At 43.7% G+C, this 18,049-nt stretch overlaps 1 protein-coding gene across 5 annotated transcripts in view; it reads left to right on the top strand.

The window, feature by feature from the left end:
* MARCHF8 (membrane associated ring-CH-type finger 8) overlaps positions 1 to 18,049 on the top strand; it is a 355,638-nt gene that overhangs the window by 256,160 nt on the left and 81,429 nt on the right. Inside the window, exon 1 of one of the 5 annotated variants that reach the window (XR_011024469.1) lies at positions 1,835 to 4,570. The exons of the other annotated variants lie outside the window; for them this stretch is intronic. The gene's annotated coding sequence lies outside the window, so the exon portion shown is untranslated. Of the gene's footprint in view, positions 1 to 1,834; positions 4,571 to 18,049 lie in introns of those variants that run through there. 5 annotated transcript variants of the gene reach the window in all.

Here is an 18,049-nt window from a genome sequence, read left to right as displayed (position 1 = left end):
CATTATTTATGGTCCCAACATAAAAATTTATATGTGATTAAGGTGGATATTAGGTGATTACTATTCAGTTTAAATCATCCTAATGCATATGGTGTTTTTGTTAAACCAATTAAAAGCATCTAAGTTATATCAGGTGATTATGGGATGTTGGCAATTACTGATATATTTGTATATTGGATATGCACAGGGAATGGCTGTCAGTGCAATTGTCCTGATGCAAATTAGACTTTGTTTAGGCTATTATACGAATTGAATTAGGATCCAGGCCGCTCATATTATTCAATCATGTTGATATAGAGTAAGGTGGCTGTTTAACATATTGATGGGGTTATTTTGTATGTTTCCCTTAGGATGCTATGGAGTCTGATAGCTCTGAAAGGCCCAGGAGTTGCATTCTCTGTAATAAACCCTTACAACTGCACTGGCCAAAAGCATCCTGTCAGAAATGTATTTCAAGTATCATTAATGAAGATAATACAGCCTCTTGTAAAGACTTTATGTTTACAATGCGCCAAGAAATGGTTGAGACCTTTAAGGCATTTAGAGAAAGTCTACCTACCACCTCTGCACAAGGGCGGCAGCCTGAGCAGGTAGTTAAACCTAAAAAAGCCACAAGTAAATCCCCTAGAATTATTTATTCATCAGAAGAAGAGCAAGAGAGTCACCACGAAACGGGTGAACCATACTCTGTGTCTTCTGAGGAATTGTCTGAACATGAGGAGACTGAAGATGCAAATAAGGCATCAAAGTTTAAATTTGCCTCAGAAGAGACAGAAGAGCTGCTTAAGGCAATTTATTCAACGCTAGATATACCACAGAAAAAGACGTCAGAAAAATCCTTGCATGACAAATTGTATATGGGAATGGAACCATCAGAGCAACTTTGTTTTCCTTTGCATAATTCTATGAAGAATTTAATTACATTACAATGGAAAGATCCTGAGAAAAGATTATTTATTTCAAAGGGATTTAAGAGACGTTTTCCGTTTGCGGAAGAGGATGCGAAGTTATGGGAGTCATGTCCCAAGCTTGACGCAGCTTTTAGCCAAGTCGAGAAAGATAATGAGTTAGCTTTCGAGGATTTTGGTAGACTTAAGGATCCAGGGGATAAGAGAATTGAATTTTCACTTAAAAAGGCTTGGTCAGCTTGTGCGACCAACTTCAAACCAGCCGCAGCAACGACCTGTGTATCCCGCACTATGTCTGTATGGTTGGAAAGGATTAAAAGATTGGTTGACGAAGATGCACCTAAGAAAGATATTCTTGAAGCCATTGAGGTGGTTGAGGGTGGTAATGATTATGTGATTGATGCAGCCTCAGAATCACTAAGAGTAACAGCAAGATCCACGGCACTAATAAATAATGCACGTAGGAATCTATGGTTAAAAACTTGGGATGGGAGTCAGACATCAAAAGCCAGGGCATGTAGTCTTCCCTTCTCAGGAGATTTATTATTTGGTCCACAGCTCCAGGAGGTATTAGAGCGTACAGCCAGCAAAAAGACAACCTTTCCTAAAAAGAGAAAGTTTGAGCCAAAAAAGAAGCCGTTTTTTCGTAAAAGACAGGCACAGGGTAAGGAACAGCAGAGGCGTAAGCCTTGGGCAGGCAATAGAGGTTTTACCAAAAGAAATCCGTTGTTCAGATCAACGGAAAATAAGGACAGACCATGACGCCAACAAGGTGGGAGGCAGGTTAAAAAAGTTCCTACTAGGTTGGAAAGAAATAACAAAAAACAAATTTATTTTAGATCTAGTAGAAAATGGATACAAGATCCAATTTTCAAAACCTCCTCCCAATCGATTTGTAATTACTCAGGCCCCAAGAGTGCCAGAGGAAAAGAGAGCGATGTTACAGATAGTGCAGGATATGCTCGCAAGAGACGTGGTCTGCAGAGTTCCAGTAGATCAGGAAGAAAGGGGATTCTACTCCAGAGTCTTTTTGGTGAAGAAGCCCACAGGGAAATATCGTTTGATATTAAACCTCAAACCTCTGAATCCATATATAAAATACGAGAGATTCCGAATGGAGACAGTATTTACGATGCGAAACCTACTGTTCCCAGATTGTTTTATGATCAATATCGATTTAACAGATGCTTATTGGCATATCCCAATAAGGAAAGAATCTCAAGTTTTTCCTTCGATTCAGTATAAAGACGAGTTCAGGTCCAGAACATTTTCAATTTTGCGGTCTTCCATTCGGAATCTCTTCAGCACCCAGAATTTTCACAAAAGTAATGGCAGAAATTGTGGGGGCTCTACACCTCAGGGGCATTCTTGTAATCCCATACCTGGACGATTTGTTAGTACTAGCCGACAGTATTCAAGCACTGGAAAACCACAAGAAGTTGGTGATAGAACTCCTAGAGCGGACAGGTTGGCTAGTGAATTTTCAGAAATCCTACCTCATTCCAACACAGCAGATTCAATTCCTGGGGTTCAGGGTGGATTCAGTGTCTCAAAAATTATATCTTCCACAGGACAAGATAATGAAACTCCAGACAATGGTACAGCAATACCAGAGGGAAACAGTCACAACAGTAAGACAAGTAATGAGGTTGATAGGATTTTTAACCTCCACAGCTCCATCAGTATACTGGGCACTGAGGCACATAAGACACATACAGCAATGGCTTCTGCAGAATTGGAGAGGAGTTCAAACGGCCATAGATCAGACCCTTTGTATGCCAGCAGAGATAAAGCAGAGCCTAGATTGGTGGGTCCAGGAGGACAGACTGATACAGGGTCGTTTATGGAGATATCCGATAACGAGGGTATTAACGACAGATGCCAGCCTGAGAGGTTGGGGGGCTCATATAGAAGGCATTTATTTACAGGGTACTTGGTCGAAAGAAGTAATGACTCACTCGTCAAACTTTCGAGAATTGCTAGCAGTAAAGGAGGCACTGATACAGGCGGCCGACAAGATAAGAGGCCACCATCTCCAAGTCAGGTCAGACAACATCACAGTAGTGATGTATTTGAACAAACAAGGAGGTACGAGGTCAGAACAGCTTCTAAACCTAGTACTACAGATATTAGATTGGGCAGAACAGAACCTTCAATCGATTGCAGCAGTTCATCTGAAGGGGTCACTGAATACTATGGCGGATCTATTAAGCAGAAAAAGATTGTCAAATTCAGAGCTAAGCCTAAACCCAAGAGTGTTCAGGGAGTTGACACAGAAGTGGGGTTGTCCTCAAGTAGATCTGTTTGCCAACTGGAAGAACACACACTGCGACCACTTTTTTTCCCTAGATCCAAAAGGAGCTTTAGGAGTAGATGCCTTGGCTCAGACATGGGATTTTCAGATCGCCTATGCCTTCCCGCCAATCCCTCTATTATCAGTAGTATTACAAAAGCTAAGATCAACTACAATGTATATGATACTGATTGCACCCAATTGGCCAAAACGAGTCTGGTTCCCAATGATAAAATCAATGTTGGTGGACAAACCGATCCAATTGAGAGACAGACACAGCCTCCTCAAAAGAGAAGACGAGTGGACTCAGATTCCCAATCTTCAGCTGACAGCGTGGTTTCTGAGGGGCAAATCTTAAAAAGAAGAGGATTTTCTGACAGAGTAACAAGAACGATACTGAACTGTAGGAAAAGCGTTACGAGGGCAATCTACTTAAAGTATTGGAAGACCTTTTGTAATTGGAAAGAGCAATCAGGTCTGAAATCCAACAGACTGGCCTCAGTATTAGAATTTTTGCAGGATGGAGTCGACAAGAGACTGGCATTAAGTACTTTGAAAGTGCAGATTGCAGCCCTTTCAGTTTTTCTTAATAGGCGGTTAGCCTTAGAACCCTTAGTTATTAGATTTCTGAAATCGGTAGAACGTTCTAGGCCAGTAATGAAACGTTCATACCCAAGATGGGATTTAACTTTAGTTCTAAACGTCTTAATGAGTGAGGACTTTGAGCCATTAAATGAAATTTCATTACGATTATTAACAATGAAAACAGTTTTTTTGGTAGCAGTGACCTCAGCAAGGAGGATAAGCGAACTGGAGGCACTAAGCTCGGTTGAACCTTTTTGTTTAATTTTTCACGATAGGGTAGTCCTGAAGACGACGAGTGAATTCTTGCCAAAGGTTGCTACCCTGTCCAATAGGATGCAAGAGATTGTATTGCCATCCTTTTGTAAAAACGCAACAGATCCAAGGGAAATTAAATGGCATAAACTAGATGTCAGGAGATGTTTGCTATTTTATTTAGACAGAGTAAAGGAGTTTAGAAAATCTACGGCATTATTTGTGAATTTTTCTGGAGCAGCAAAGGGAAAAAGCATGTCTAAGGCCTCTATAGCAAGATGGATCAGATCCTGCATTAAGGAAGCATATAGGCTTAAGGGAGTTCCAGGTCCAAGAGAAGTAACAGCACATTCGGCTAGGTCAGTTGCAACTTCCTGGGCTTACAGAGCTGGAGCGACGGCAACCGAAATCTGCAAGGCGGCCACCTGGAAGACGGTGAACACCTTCATCAAACACTACAGGTTGGATCTATTATCGGCAGAGGAACAGACTTTTGGAAGAAAGGTTCTTCAGGCTGTGATCCCTCCCTAAGGTTAGTGTTATTTATTGCATATCATCTCATATGTAAGCACCTGTCCTGGAGGGTTATTTGAAAAAACCAAAATTAGCTTACCTGGTAATGCTGTTTTTAATAACCCTCCAGGACAGGTGACCCACCCTAGAAACTTATGGTTGCATGTAAATAATTTGATGTGTAAACATGTGGTCATAAAAAGGTTTTGTTAACTATAAACGGATATTTAGGTAATGTGTGAAGTAGAATAACCTATCGGAACAGTTAATTGGAACATACTGGCAGGTAGAGGTTAGAGGTGGAACTTATAGAGAGCTAGTTCTTTGTGTTTCCTGTTGGGGGCGGGGCCTAATCTCATATGTAAGCACCTGTCCTGGAGGGTTATTAAAAACAGCATTACCAGGTAAGCTAATTTTGGTTTTCTATATTGCTGACCTCTTCCATTGTGTGTAGAGTATATTGTCTTGTCACTTGACTGTCCCTCAGAGGGTCTCGCAATCTAATCCTTACCATAGTCATATGTCCTATGTATGTATCTTGTAGTCATTACAAGATACATACATAGGACAATGTAGTGTATGTATCGTGTAGTGTCTCTTAGTATACGGCCACTTTAGGGGGAAGCTAGTTAATTTATCTGTATATTTTTGGGATGTGGGAGGAAACTGGAGTGCCCAGAGGAAATCCACTCAAACACAGAGAAAACATACAAACTCTGTACAGATAGTGCCCTGCTGGGATTTAAACCGGTTGAACCAAGAGACAGACCTCTCCCTTATCAAATCTGAGATTTCATTAGCTGTTTCAGGCAACAGCTGTTTTTGCTTTTTTGTTTTTGCACCTGTCTTGATAAATTGGCTTTTTGAACCTGAGATGCAAATGAGTTGAGTGATTGATGAAGCTTCCATATACGGTTTCTGCATCACCCAACATCTGCCTGGCTTATAGCTCTGGTCTTAGAGGCACAGCTGACTTTGGTATTTAATCCTAAAACTAGGAATTTGTTGAATGGCAGTTTCCAAATAATCTACCAGCCAGCTGTTGACAGAGCAAGCTTTTAAGGATATGGGTACTTGTATTGTTGCCTCATACTCACACAAGAGGGTTCTCGGCTAAGGCACCCTGTGTAGACAATCTCTGCCAAGAATCTAGAGTGTATATGGTGGGCCCAGATGTGTTGCCATGAGTTTTGGCCAAGAACAGCAACTCCATTTTGCGCTGCATTATTTTCCCTCCCTAACCCCTTCCGCTTGAAGCCGCTCTGTTGTTCACCTTACCGGTTTCCCTCTTCTGTCGTCCATAGCAACAGTACAGTACTTAACCCTGTCACCTGTGGGATCAAATCCCCGATCCCTGTGGGCGACTGTAATTTGGCATTGTGCATACACCTTAGAAGCGCCCATAGACGTGATACTTTGGCGTCCCTCCTTTTGGTCAGCTATCTGCCCTTGGTACGGTTTTGGATCATCACGCAATTTAGGTAATATTATGGCTCCCACAGTAAAAGAAGTTAGGGGGAATGCAAATAGGGGTTACTTTAAGAATTGTGGATTCTGTAGGATGTGTAGGGAATCATGTATGCCTGTTGGACGTTTGAGTGAGATCGCCTCCACTACAGAAGATAAGACTTTTTCCATTATGGATATTATGAATTGTGACACCAAAGGTGTCATTTATGTTATCATTTGCCTATGTCAAAAACAATATGTGGGGAGGACGAAACGTCCTCTTAAAGAACGTTTAGGGGAACATTGTGCTAATATTGTAAAAGGAAACAAAAAGCACCCGCTTTCTGATCACTACAAACAGCAACACAATTGTAAGGTGAAAGGGACCAGATTTTGCGCAATAGAACTGGTGAAAAAAACGTGGAGAGGAGGAGACTACATTCTTGAAATGTCTAGACATGAAACCAACTGGATCTATAATTTGAATACTCTTGTGCCGGCTGGCCTGAATAAAGATTTAGAACTATATGCCTTTGAATAATTTCAGATCAAAGGGTTTGTGACGTCACGTTCCCTTTAAAAGACCGACCCCTCCAACCCACAGCCAGCTTTGAGAAAGAAGGACGTTTCCTTCGAAACGCGTCAGCGATTGGCTAATCCTCCAGTGACGTCACTACCAGTGAGGAAGGAGGTGTGTCTCACTTTACACACCACAGCACGGAGATCCGGGAGAACGTTTCCTGAGGTCGACTAAGGGACGTAGTATCACCCGCGCTGGAGCCGGGCAACTCAGCCCGACATCACTGTCTACTACACTTCAGTGGTTCCGAGTCTCTTCCGTGCAGTCACCGGCCGGGACGCACGGGATTGAGCGGCTCCGCCTATCATTCCATCTGGTCTACTTCGTATGTTACTCGTTACCGTGAAACACTTCTAACTTATGAGGACACTTCTGATTATCCCTAATACGGACATTATTGGATTGTACTTTCATCAACACACAAGCGATAGATGTGGTGTATACACTGAAGACACTTTGATCTATTTATGCTGATCTATTTATGCTGCAGGATCTCTATGCTGATTTATCTATACTGAAGACACTTTGATCTATCTATGCTGCAATATTTCTATGTTGATATCAATTGGAACAATTGACTTTTAGCTCCTATTTTTAACTTTACTAAAGTGCACTTTATTTTTGTTATTTTATTTTTATCAATTTTTCCTACTGCAGTAGGTTGTGGAGGCGATTGGTGTATGTATGGGTGCATGGTCATTTATTTGTGAGTAAAGTTTTATGTCCTATCGATTTGATCTTAATGCTGTAATTGAGCAATATCACACCATTAAATATTTTAGTAGTTAGCGCTGCCTAGTTATTTACCAAATAATCTACCAGCCAGCTGTTGACAGAGCAAGCTTTCAAGGATATGGGTACTTGTATTGTTGCCTCGTACTCACACGAGGGTTCTCGGCTAAGGCACCCTGTGTAGACAATCTCTGCCAAGAATCTAGAGTGTATATGGTGGGCCCAGATGTGTTGCCATGAGTTTTGGCCAAGAACAGCAACTCCGTTTTGCGCTGCATTATTTTCCCTCCCTAACCCCTTCCGCTTGAAGCCGCTCTGTTATTCACCTTACCGGTTTCCCTCTTCTGTCGTCCATAGCAACAGTACAGTACTCAATCTTGTCACCTGTGGGATCAAATCCCCGAGCCCTGTGGGCGACAGTAATTTGGCATTGTGCATACACCTTAGAAGCGCCCATAGACATGATACTTTGGCGTCCCTCCTTTTGGTCAGCTTTCTGCCCTTGGTACGGTTTTGGATCATCTGCATTGTTTGGGCTCTTTCTCACAGTGCACAAAACTTCTTGTAGGATGCACCTATTTACTGTATGTGCAGGCATCCAGCACTTGTGGTGATCACTGCATTTTCGTGGGGGGGTCGGGGGGGGGGGGGGGGGTTTGCAGGTAGTAGCTGCATCATGTGTTAACCACTGACACGCTGTTAGTTACAAACGTTCCCATTCTGTTGCATTATTTTAATACACTGCTTAGCCATTTGCCTGAAACTGCTTAGCTCATTCGCATTTTGCATCAATAAGGAGAAGGCACTCAACTGGCTTTCAAAACTTGCGTTTATAGAATCATTTAGCGATTAATTGAAAGCCAGTTGAGTGCCTTCTCCTTATTGATGAAATTGATGAAAATTGCGCTGTGTGGAGTGGTGACCCACGGGAGAATTGAGCACCGGCGATCAGGGCTAAGCTAGACCTGTGGAAGAGGTTACCCAGAGGAACAGACTTTTGGTCATTCGCATTTTGATTAACGTGTGCAGTACAATATATGCCATAACAGTATGCAGCATGTAAAGCAATCTCTGTCCTCACTGATACGGTGCTTTGATTGCAACACAATATTGCATGACAATAGGCATTTAAATGGGTTATCCTATTTAGTGTAATGAACAAGGTCAGCGTTACAGACCTCAGCACCATGATAATGTACTGAGCACAGCCTCCTGCATTGTATAAGTTAAGTGACCACTTGTGGGTATGTTTGCACCATAGTGAACAGCTCACTGTTTATGTATTCTCTTTTATTTAGGAAGAAGAATCTTATTCTACATCATTGTACAATAAAGAGGTACAGATGACAAACCTGCATACTTCACAATTATGAGGATAAGGGGACCTTCTTGGGGTTTGGGGGTACGGAGTAGTCAAAAGGTATTGTGGTTAATCAGTGATGGTTATTAGAGAGATGGGTAAGCGAGTTCAAAGTGGTGGCTTTGAAGGATTTGTTGAAATTTCGAAGGTAGCATTCAAAATAGAATTGTTCACAACTTGTGTCTGTAGCTACCTAGCAGTATAAAACTGAAAATTCACCAAAGTGTGACATTTCTAGTTCCTGGCAAACACAAATTGTATTGTTGGCAAATGTTTAATTCTTCTGGCACCTAGTAATGGGTTTACAGCTGATGTTTCTAGGTACCATCATTATGGTTCCACGGTTCATGGCTGATGTCTGAAGTACCATTATTACAGTTCCATGGTTTATAGCTGGTGTCTCTAGGTACCGTTATTCTAGTTTCATGGTCCATAGCTTATATCTGAAGTACCACTTTTATAGTTCCATGGCTCACAACTGATGTCTGTAGTACCACTATTCTAGTTCCTTGGTCCATGACTGATGTCTGTAGGCACCATTGTTATAGTTCCATGGTTCACAGCTCATGTGTAAAGGTACCATTATTATAATTCCATGGCTCATAGCTGGTGTCTCTAGGTATAATTATTGCATATGTATTATAACATCGCCAGTGAGCTGGGCGCAGGTTGAGCTGAATGATGGCTCATCCTGCTGCCGCTCAAATTCTCGACGGCGTTAAATACTGTTTCCGCTCCAAGTTGTAGCAACTCAGAGGGAGAAGTAATTTGGTGTACGGCAATTGCTGGAATCCCAAATTACCATTGAGTTGGGTGCACACTATAGCATTAGTGCTATAGCAGTGCCCAGATTCAGCGCTGAGCGCTGTCCCTGAAACGACCTGCTTCGACCATTATTATAGTTTGTTTGTTCACAATTTGTTGGAAATTGGTTCAAATCAATAAGTGTATGGGCAACTGAAATCAAATATCCTCGTGTATACATTGTAGAATATGCACTGAAATATAATGTATATGCATGCATGTGTGTGTTCCACAAAATATCTGTTTTTGATTGGTTAGTTTACTCCTAGCATATACTGTATTTTTGGGACTATTAGACTCACTGCGTCTTATAGTTCAAATGTTCCTGACTTGTGAACGCCTGCCAATACAAACCTCCAACCCACCGCAATGCCAGGGACTCCCTATACTGTGCCCATGCAGAGGAGGACACTGGGACAAAAGGGGGACACAGGGGGATACAAAGGGGCATAAAGGAGGACACAAAGGGGCATAGTGGGGGGCAGAAGGATGACAGAGGCAGACACAGGGAGGACACAAGGGAACAGAGGAGGACACTAGACACAAGAGGAGAAGGGAGCATGAGGTACAAAGGGGGCATAATCTACAAGATGCCCCTTCACCATGGATGCGTCAGGTTTAGTATACATTTTTTTCCCCTGGTTCTGTCCTCTAAACCTAGGTGAATCTTATGGTCAGGAGCGTCTTATAGTCCATACAATACGGTACATACCGTTTTTTTGTAATTTATAGGTGCCTTTATGAGGAAAAAACTCCTGTGATTCGTAAAACTAGGTTCTCATCCGGTCTGTGCAACGCTGATTATGTCTTTGTCTGGTTTATCGATTTGAAACCCGTATGTGTCCGTTCCTGCTGTGCCTCTATTAGAGCCTTGCACAGCAGTCCGTTTCAAACGCTGAAATTTCTTGCATTGTTTAATCAGACTGGCTGACACTGATCTATTCACAACAGCAGCAGCTAATTAGTGACACCATCTACCTATTGTTTTAGCACACAGTAAAATGGTGACATACCATTGAGAGTGAAGGATGAATGCTACTGAGATAATAACTACAATTACACTGTCTACGGACTGTTATTGTAACAATAAAGATTGGTACTTTAGTGCAATCTTCCATCTGTGGGAAAGATGAGTGTGCCCCTTTTGTACATGAACAGTATTTTACAAATTGTGACAAAAGGTTGGTTATGTTTGATGCTTCTTGATAAGCTTCTATTGTAAGATGAAACCATAGACAGTGCTGCAGCAATGAACTTGTACATCCATATACAGATCTCTATAGGCATCAAAGGGCAGTCAGACATACAGGATGAGCTGGCTGTAAGTGAGGAGTCTTGCTTAAAGGACATCCGAGGTGAAAATAAACGGATTAGAAAAACATTTGTATCTATCCTCCTACTAAAAATGACTTTTTTATTTTTTTATTTTTATAAGAGAACCCGAGGTGGGTTTGAAGAATATTATCTGCATACAGAGGCTGGATCTGCCTATACAGCCCGGCCTCTGTTGCTATCCCAAACCCCCCTAAGGTCCCCCTGCACTCTGCAATCCCTCATAAATCACAGCTACGCTGCTGACAAACAGCTTGTCAGAGCTGGCTCTGTTTATCTCTATAGTGTCAGTCTGCTGCTCTCCCCGCCTCCTGCAGAACTCCGGTCCCCGCCTGCATCCCTTCCCTCCCTGCTGATTGGAGGGAAGGGACGGGAGCAGGGACCGGAGCTATGCAGGAGGCGGGGGAGCAGCTGAGACTGACACTACAGATGTAAACACAGCCTCACAGCATGGCTGTGATTTATGAGGGATTGCAGAGTGCAGAGAGACCTTAGTGGGGTTTGGGATAGCAACAGAGGCTGGGCTGTATAGGCAGATCCAGCCTCTGTATGCAGATAACATTCTTTAAACACACCTCGGGTTCTCTTTAAGCTATCCCACAGTTTTATTTTATATTTAAATCTAGTTTTTAAGTTTTTATTGTTTCATTGTCTCTGCTTAATGACCCCTTAAAAGAAGTATCCTAGAGCTCAAATCTATTAAATATTGACCATTTCTATCTCTTTCCTGCTCCAGGAAGCCATTTACTGACAGGAAAGTATTTTACGGCTGTAATTACTTAGCAGTGACCGTTAAGGTGCGTACACACGCACTACCGCGATGAACGACTGGTCCGTTAGACCCTCCCACTGGGCGAACGTTCCAGCGACAGTAGTGCGTGTGTACAGTCTGTCAGGCAGACTGATAAGGCTGTTTCTGAACGATCTGCTCAGCGCATCGTTCAGAAACAGCCTTATCAGTCCGCCGACAGCGCATACACACGTGCTACCTTCGGCTGACCGTTCGCCCAGCGGGAGGGTCCCGCGGATCCGTCGTTGTCGGCGGTAGTGCGTGTATGCTCACCTTTATGCTATAGTCTGACACAGTCTGACCTACCAGGTCCCTACCCGGATAGAAACTGTCACTTGCATACCTGATGTTTGACCCATTCGGGCATTGATGGAAAAAAAAGGAACACAGCATAGTTATTTGTGTGCTAGGCACTGTACCTACTCATGTCTATCTCATCACCTCGGTTGTCCTTTAACCACTTGAGGACCTAGGGCTTTCTACCCCTTAAGGACCGGCCACTTTTTTTTCCATTCAGACCACTGCAGCTTTCACGGTTTATTGCTCGCTCATACAACCTACCACCTAAATGAATTTTGGCTCCTTTTCTTGTCACTAATAAAGCTTTCTTTTGGTGCTATTTGATTGCTCCTGCGATTTTTACTTTTTATTATATTCATCAAAAAAGACATGAATTTTGGCAAAAAAAATGATTTTTTTTTAACTTTCTGTGCTGACATTTTTCAAATAAAGTAAAATTTCTGTATACATGCAGCGCGAAAAATGTGGACAAACATGTTTTGGATAAAAAAAAAAACCCATTCAGTGTATATTTATTGGTTTGGGTAAAAGTTATAGCGTTAACAAACTATGGTGCAAAAAGTGAATTTTCCCATTTTCAAGCATCTATGACTTTTCTGACCCCTTGTCATGTTTCATGAGGGGCTAGAATTCCAGGATAGTATGAATACCCCCCAAATGATCCCATTTTGGAAAGAAGACATCCCAAAGTATTCACTGAGAGGCATAGTGAGTTCATAGAAGATATTATTTTTTGTCACAAGTAAGCGGAAAATGACACTTTGTGACAAAAAAAAAAAGTTTCTATTTCTTCTAACTTTCGACAAAAAAAAAAATGAAATCTGCCACGGACTCACCATGCCCCTCTCTGAATACCTTGAAGTGTCTACTTTCCAAAATGGGGTCATTTGTGGGGTGTGTTTACTGTCCTCGCATTGTGGGGGGTGCTAATTTGTAAGCACCCATGTAAAGCCTAAAGGTGCTCATTGGACTTTGGGCCCCTTAGCGCAGTTAGGCTGCAAAAAAGTGCCACACATGTGGTATTGCCGTACTCAGGAGAAGTAGTATAATGTGTTTTGGGGTGTATTTTTACACATGCCCATGCTGGGTGGGAGAAATATCTCTGTAAATGACAATTTTTTAATTTTTTTTTCACAGGTCATTTTGAGAAAGTTCGTTTCAAGACTACTCTTCACGGTTTAGGGCCCCTAAAATGCCAGGACAGTATAGGAACCCCACAAATGACCCCATTTTAGAAAGAAGACACCCCAAGGTATTCCGTTAGTAGTACGGTGAGTTCATAGAAGATTTTATTTTTTGTCACAAGTTAGCGGAAAATGACACTTTGTGAAAAAAACCAATAAAAATCAATTTCCGCTAACTTGTGACAAAAAATAAAATCTTCTATGAACTCACCGTACTACTAACAGAATACCTTGGGGTGTCTTCTTTCTAAAATGGGGTCATTTGTGGGGTTCCTATACTGTCCTGGCATTTTAGGGGCCCTAAACCGTGAGGAGTAGTCTTGAAACAAAATTTCTCAAAATGACCTGTGAAATCCTAAAGGTACTCATTGGACTTTGGGCCCCTTAGCGCAGTTAGGGTGCAAAAAAGTGCCACACATGTGGTATCGCCGTACTCAGGAGAAGTAGTACAATGTGTTTTGGGGTGTATTTTTCCACATACCCATGCTGGGTGGGAAAAATAACTCTGTAAATGGACAATTGTGTGTAAAAAAATCAAAAGATTGTCATTTACAGAGGTATTTCTCCCACCCAGCATGGGTATGTGTAAAAATACACCCCAAAACACATTATACTACTTCTCCCGAGTACGGCGATACCACATGATTGGCACTTTTTTGCAGCCTAACTGCGCTAAGGGGCCCAAAGTCCAATGAGTACCTTAGGATTTCACAGGTCATTTTTGTTTCAAGACTACTCCTCACGGTTTAGGGCCCCTAAAATGCCAGGGCAGTATAGGAACCCCACTAATGACCCCATTTTAGAAAGAAGACACCCCAAGGTATTCCGTTAGGAGTATAGTGAGTTCATAGAAGTTTTTATTTTTTTGTCACAAGTTAGCGGAAATTAATTTTAATTGTTTTTTTTCACAAAGTGTCATTTTCCGCTAACTTGTGACAAAAAATAAAATCTTCTATGAACTCACCATACTCCTAACGGAATACGTTTGGGTGTCTTCTTTCTAGAATGGGGTCATTTGTGGGGTTCCTATACTGCCCTGGCATTTTAGGGGCCCTAAACCGTGAGGAGTAGTCTTGAAACAAAAATGACCTGTGAAATCCTAAAGGTACTCATTGGACTTTGGGCCCCTTAGCGCAGTTAGGCTGCAAAAAAGTGCCAATCATGTGGTATCGCCGTACTCGGGAGATGTAGTATAATGTGTTTTGGGGTGTATTTTTACACATGCCCATGCTGGGTGGGAGAAATACCTCTGTAAATGACAATTGTTTGTTTGTTTTTACACACAATTGTCCATTTACAGAGAGATTTCTCCCACCCAGGATGGGTATGTGTAAAAATACACCCCAAAACACATTATACTACTTCTCCTGAGTACGGCGATACCACATGTGTGACACTTTTTTGCAGCCTAGGTGCGCTAAGGGGCCCAACGTCCTAATCACAGGTCATTTTGAGGCATTTGTTTTCTAGACTACTCCTCACGGTTTAGGGCCCCTAAAATGCCAGGGCAGTATAGGAACCCCACAAGTGACCCCATTTTAGAAAGACACCCCAAGGTATTCCGTTAGGTGTATGGCGAGTTCATAGAAGATTTAATTTTTTGTCACAAGTTAGTGAAAAATGACACTTTGTGAAAAAAAAACAAAAATCAATTTCTGCTAACTTTTGACAAAAAATAAAATCTTCTATGAACTCGTCATACACCTAACAGAATACATTGGGTGTCTTTTTTCTAAAATGGGGTCAGTTTCTGGGGTTCCTATACCGCCCTGGCATTTTACGGGCCCAAAACCGTGAGTAGTCTGGAAACCAAATGTCTCAAAATGACTGTTCAGGGGTATAAGCATCTGCAAATTTTGATGACAGGTGGTCTGAGGGGTGAATTTTGTGGAACCGGTCCTATGCAGGGTGGCCTTTTAGATGACAGGTTGTATTGGGCCTGATCTGATGGATAGGAGTGCTAGGGGGGTGACAGGAGGTGATTGATGGGTGTCTCAGGGGGTGGTTAGAGGGGAAAATAGATGCAATCAATGCACTGGGGAGGTGATCGGAAGGGGGTCTGAGGGGGATCTGAGGGTTTGGCCGAGTGATCAGGAGCCCACACGGGGGAAATTAGGGCCTGATCTAATGGGTAGGTGTGCTAGGGGGTGACAGGAGGTGATTGATGGGTGTCTCAAGGTGTGATTAGAGGGGGGAATAGATGCAAGCAATGCACTGGCGAGGTGATCAGGGCTGGGGCCTGAGGGCATTCTGAGGGTGTGGGCGGGTGATTGAGTGCCCTAGGGGCAGATAGGGGTCTAATCTGATAGGTAGCAGTGACAGGGGGTGATTGATGGGTAATTAGTGGGTGTTTAGGGTAGAGAACAGATATAAACACTGCCCTTGGGAGGTGATCTGACGTCGGATCTGCGGGCGAACTATTGGTGTGGGTGGGTGATCAGATTGCCCGCAAGGGGCAGGTTAGGGGCTGATTGATGAGTGGCAGTGACAGGGGGTGATTGATGGGTGGCAGTGCCAGGGGGTGATTGATGGGTGGCAGTGACAGGGGGTGATTGATGGATAATTAGTGGGTGTTTACATCTATTCTCTCCTCTAAACACTGCGTTTGGGTGGTGATCTGATGTCGGATCTGCGGGCGATCTATTGGTGTGGGTGGGTGATCAGATTGCCTGCAAGGGGCAGGTTAGGGGCTGATTGATGGGTGGCAGTGACAGGGGGTGATTGATGGGTGATTGACAGGTGATTGACAGGTGATCAGGGGGGATAGATGCATACAGTACACAGGGGGGGGGGGGGGGTCTGGGGAGAATCTGAGGGGTGGGGGGGGTGATCAGGAGAGGGCAGTGGGCAGGGGGGGAGATAAAAAAAAATAGCGTTGACAGATAGTGACAGGGAGTGATTGATGGGTGATTAGGGGGGTGATTGGGTGCAAACGGGGGTCTGGGGGGTGGGCAGGGGGGGGGTCTGAGGGGTGCTGTGGGCGATCTGGGGCAGGGGTGGAGAAATCAGAGTGCTTGGGTGCAGACTAGGGTGGCTGCAGCCTGCCCTGGTGGTCCCTCGGACACTGGGACCACCAGGGCAGGAGGCAGCCTGTATAATACACTTTGTAAACATTACAAAGTGTATTATACACTTTGTATGCGGCGATCGCGGGGTTAACATCCCGCCGGCGCTTCCGTATAGCCGGCGGGATGTTGCGGCGGGCGAGCGGTGACAGGCGCCGGCAGAGGATCGCGTCACGGATGACTCGATCGCTCCGCCCATGCCCTTACAAGGACCGCCGCCTCTGTGGGTGAGCCGGTCCTTAAGGGCTCCACTTCCCGGCTGCCCCTGTGCGTTAGGCGGTCGGGAAGTGGTTAAAGCAGACCTGAACGCAGAATTACTCTCTGCTCTAAAAGATAAGCAACAGCAAAAAAACCTTCAGACAAAAAAAAATTCTTTGTTACAGCTGATACAAATCCTTCAATAAATCTGCAGTGTTTCTACTTCCTGCTTTTATGGAAACAGATATATTTTTAACATCCTGCATTTACAAATGAGCTCTTTGCCGTTGCAGTCAGCTGACACAACTGAGGGATCAAAGAACGTGTGTAGTCACTAGTTAGGGGGGATTAGACAGGCTAAACTCTCTAAATACATTCAGGGTGAATTTCTCCGTTTTCCTTCTGTCCTGTGCAAAAGTTTAGGTCCACTTTTAAACAAGAAATCTTGGGATTCCCCAGTGGGAATGTTTATTCTACAGCAGAGAGTGGATGGAGGAAGCCCCATACACCTCTGCACTGTTTTATTTTTAGGTAGGTGTATGCTATGGTTAAGATGGTGACCATTGCCTCTGTGGTACACTTTGAAAATGAACTGTAGTGAAGAGAAGGGAATTAATAAAATTGCTTATTTTTTTTTTTTAATTTTCATTTATAAATGACTTAGTCAGTGTTTGTCGATTTTAAAGTCTTTCCTCACCCTTATTTACATTCAGAATTTATCACAGGTGGTGGCATCTTTAGTCCTGTCAGATGCAGCTTTGCTGAATGTTTCTGAGAATTCTGAATCCAGTAAAAAATAATGCCTGGTCTCCCAGAATGCCCTGGGAGAAGAATTCTGCATAGCTAACTAGCTTGAGCTAAGCATCACTGGTCAACAAACAATAGGCACTGTTGGTTCATTCTTAACCTGAATCTATTCATAAGTTTAAACACTGCTATTTCTGTCCCCTGCACCTCCTCTATGACCCCCTGTGCCTCCAGTGTCTCTCTGTGCCACCTGAAATTCCAAAAGCTGTCCTGTTTGGTGTACATAAGTATTGCCATTAGAAATTGAATTTTCTATGTTCAAAAATCACTTTTAAATCTGTCTGCTGCTGCGCACTTGCCAATGTAGGCTTAACCACTTGCCGACCGCACGCTTATACCGTGCGTCGGCAAAGTGGCAGCTGCAGGACCAGCGACGCAGTACTGCGTCGCCAGCTGCAGGCTAATTAATCAGGAAGCAGCCGCTCGCGCGAGCGGCTGCTTCCTGTCAATTCACGGCGGGGGGCTCCTTGAATAGCCTGCGGGCCGCCGATGGCGGCTCGCAGGCTAAATGTAAACACAAGAGGAAATAATCCGCTTTGTTTACATTTGTACGGCGCTGCTGCGCAGCAGCGCCGTAAGGCAGATCGGCGATCCCCGGCCAATCAGCGGCCGGGGATCGCCTCCATGTGACAGGGGACGTCCTGTCACTGGCTGCACAGGACGGATAGCGTCCTGTGCAGCCTCGATCGCCGGGGGGGGCAGCAGGTAGGAGAGGGAGGGGGGAATTTCGCCGCGGAGGGGGGCTTTGAGGTGCCCCCCCCCGCATCACCCAGCAGGCAGAAGAGATCAGACCCCCCCAGCACATCATCCCCATAGGGGGGAAAAAAGGGGTCAATCTGATCTCTCTGCCTGCTACCTGATCTGTGCTGGGGGCTGCAGAGCCCACCCAGCACAGAT

The sequence above is a fragment of the Hyperolius riggenbachi genome, chromosome 10 (genome assembly GCF_040937935.1).
Source record: "Hyperolius riggenbachi isolate aHypRig1 chromosome 10, aHypRig1.pri, whole genome shotgun sequence".
Classification (NCBI taxonomy): Eukaryota; Metazoa; Chordata; class Amphibia; order Anura; family Hyperoliidae; genus Hyperolius; species Hyperolius riggenbachi.
This window is presented reverse-complemented; position numbering and strand designations above follow the sequence as displayed.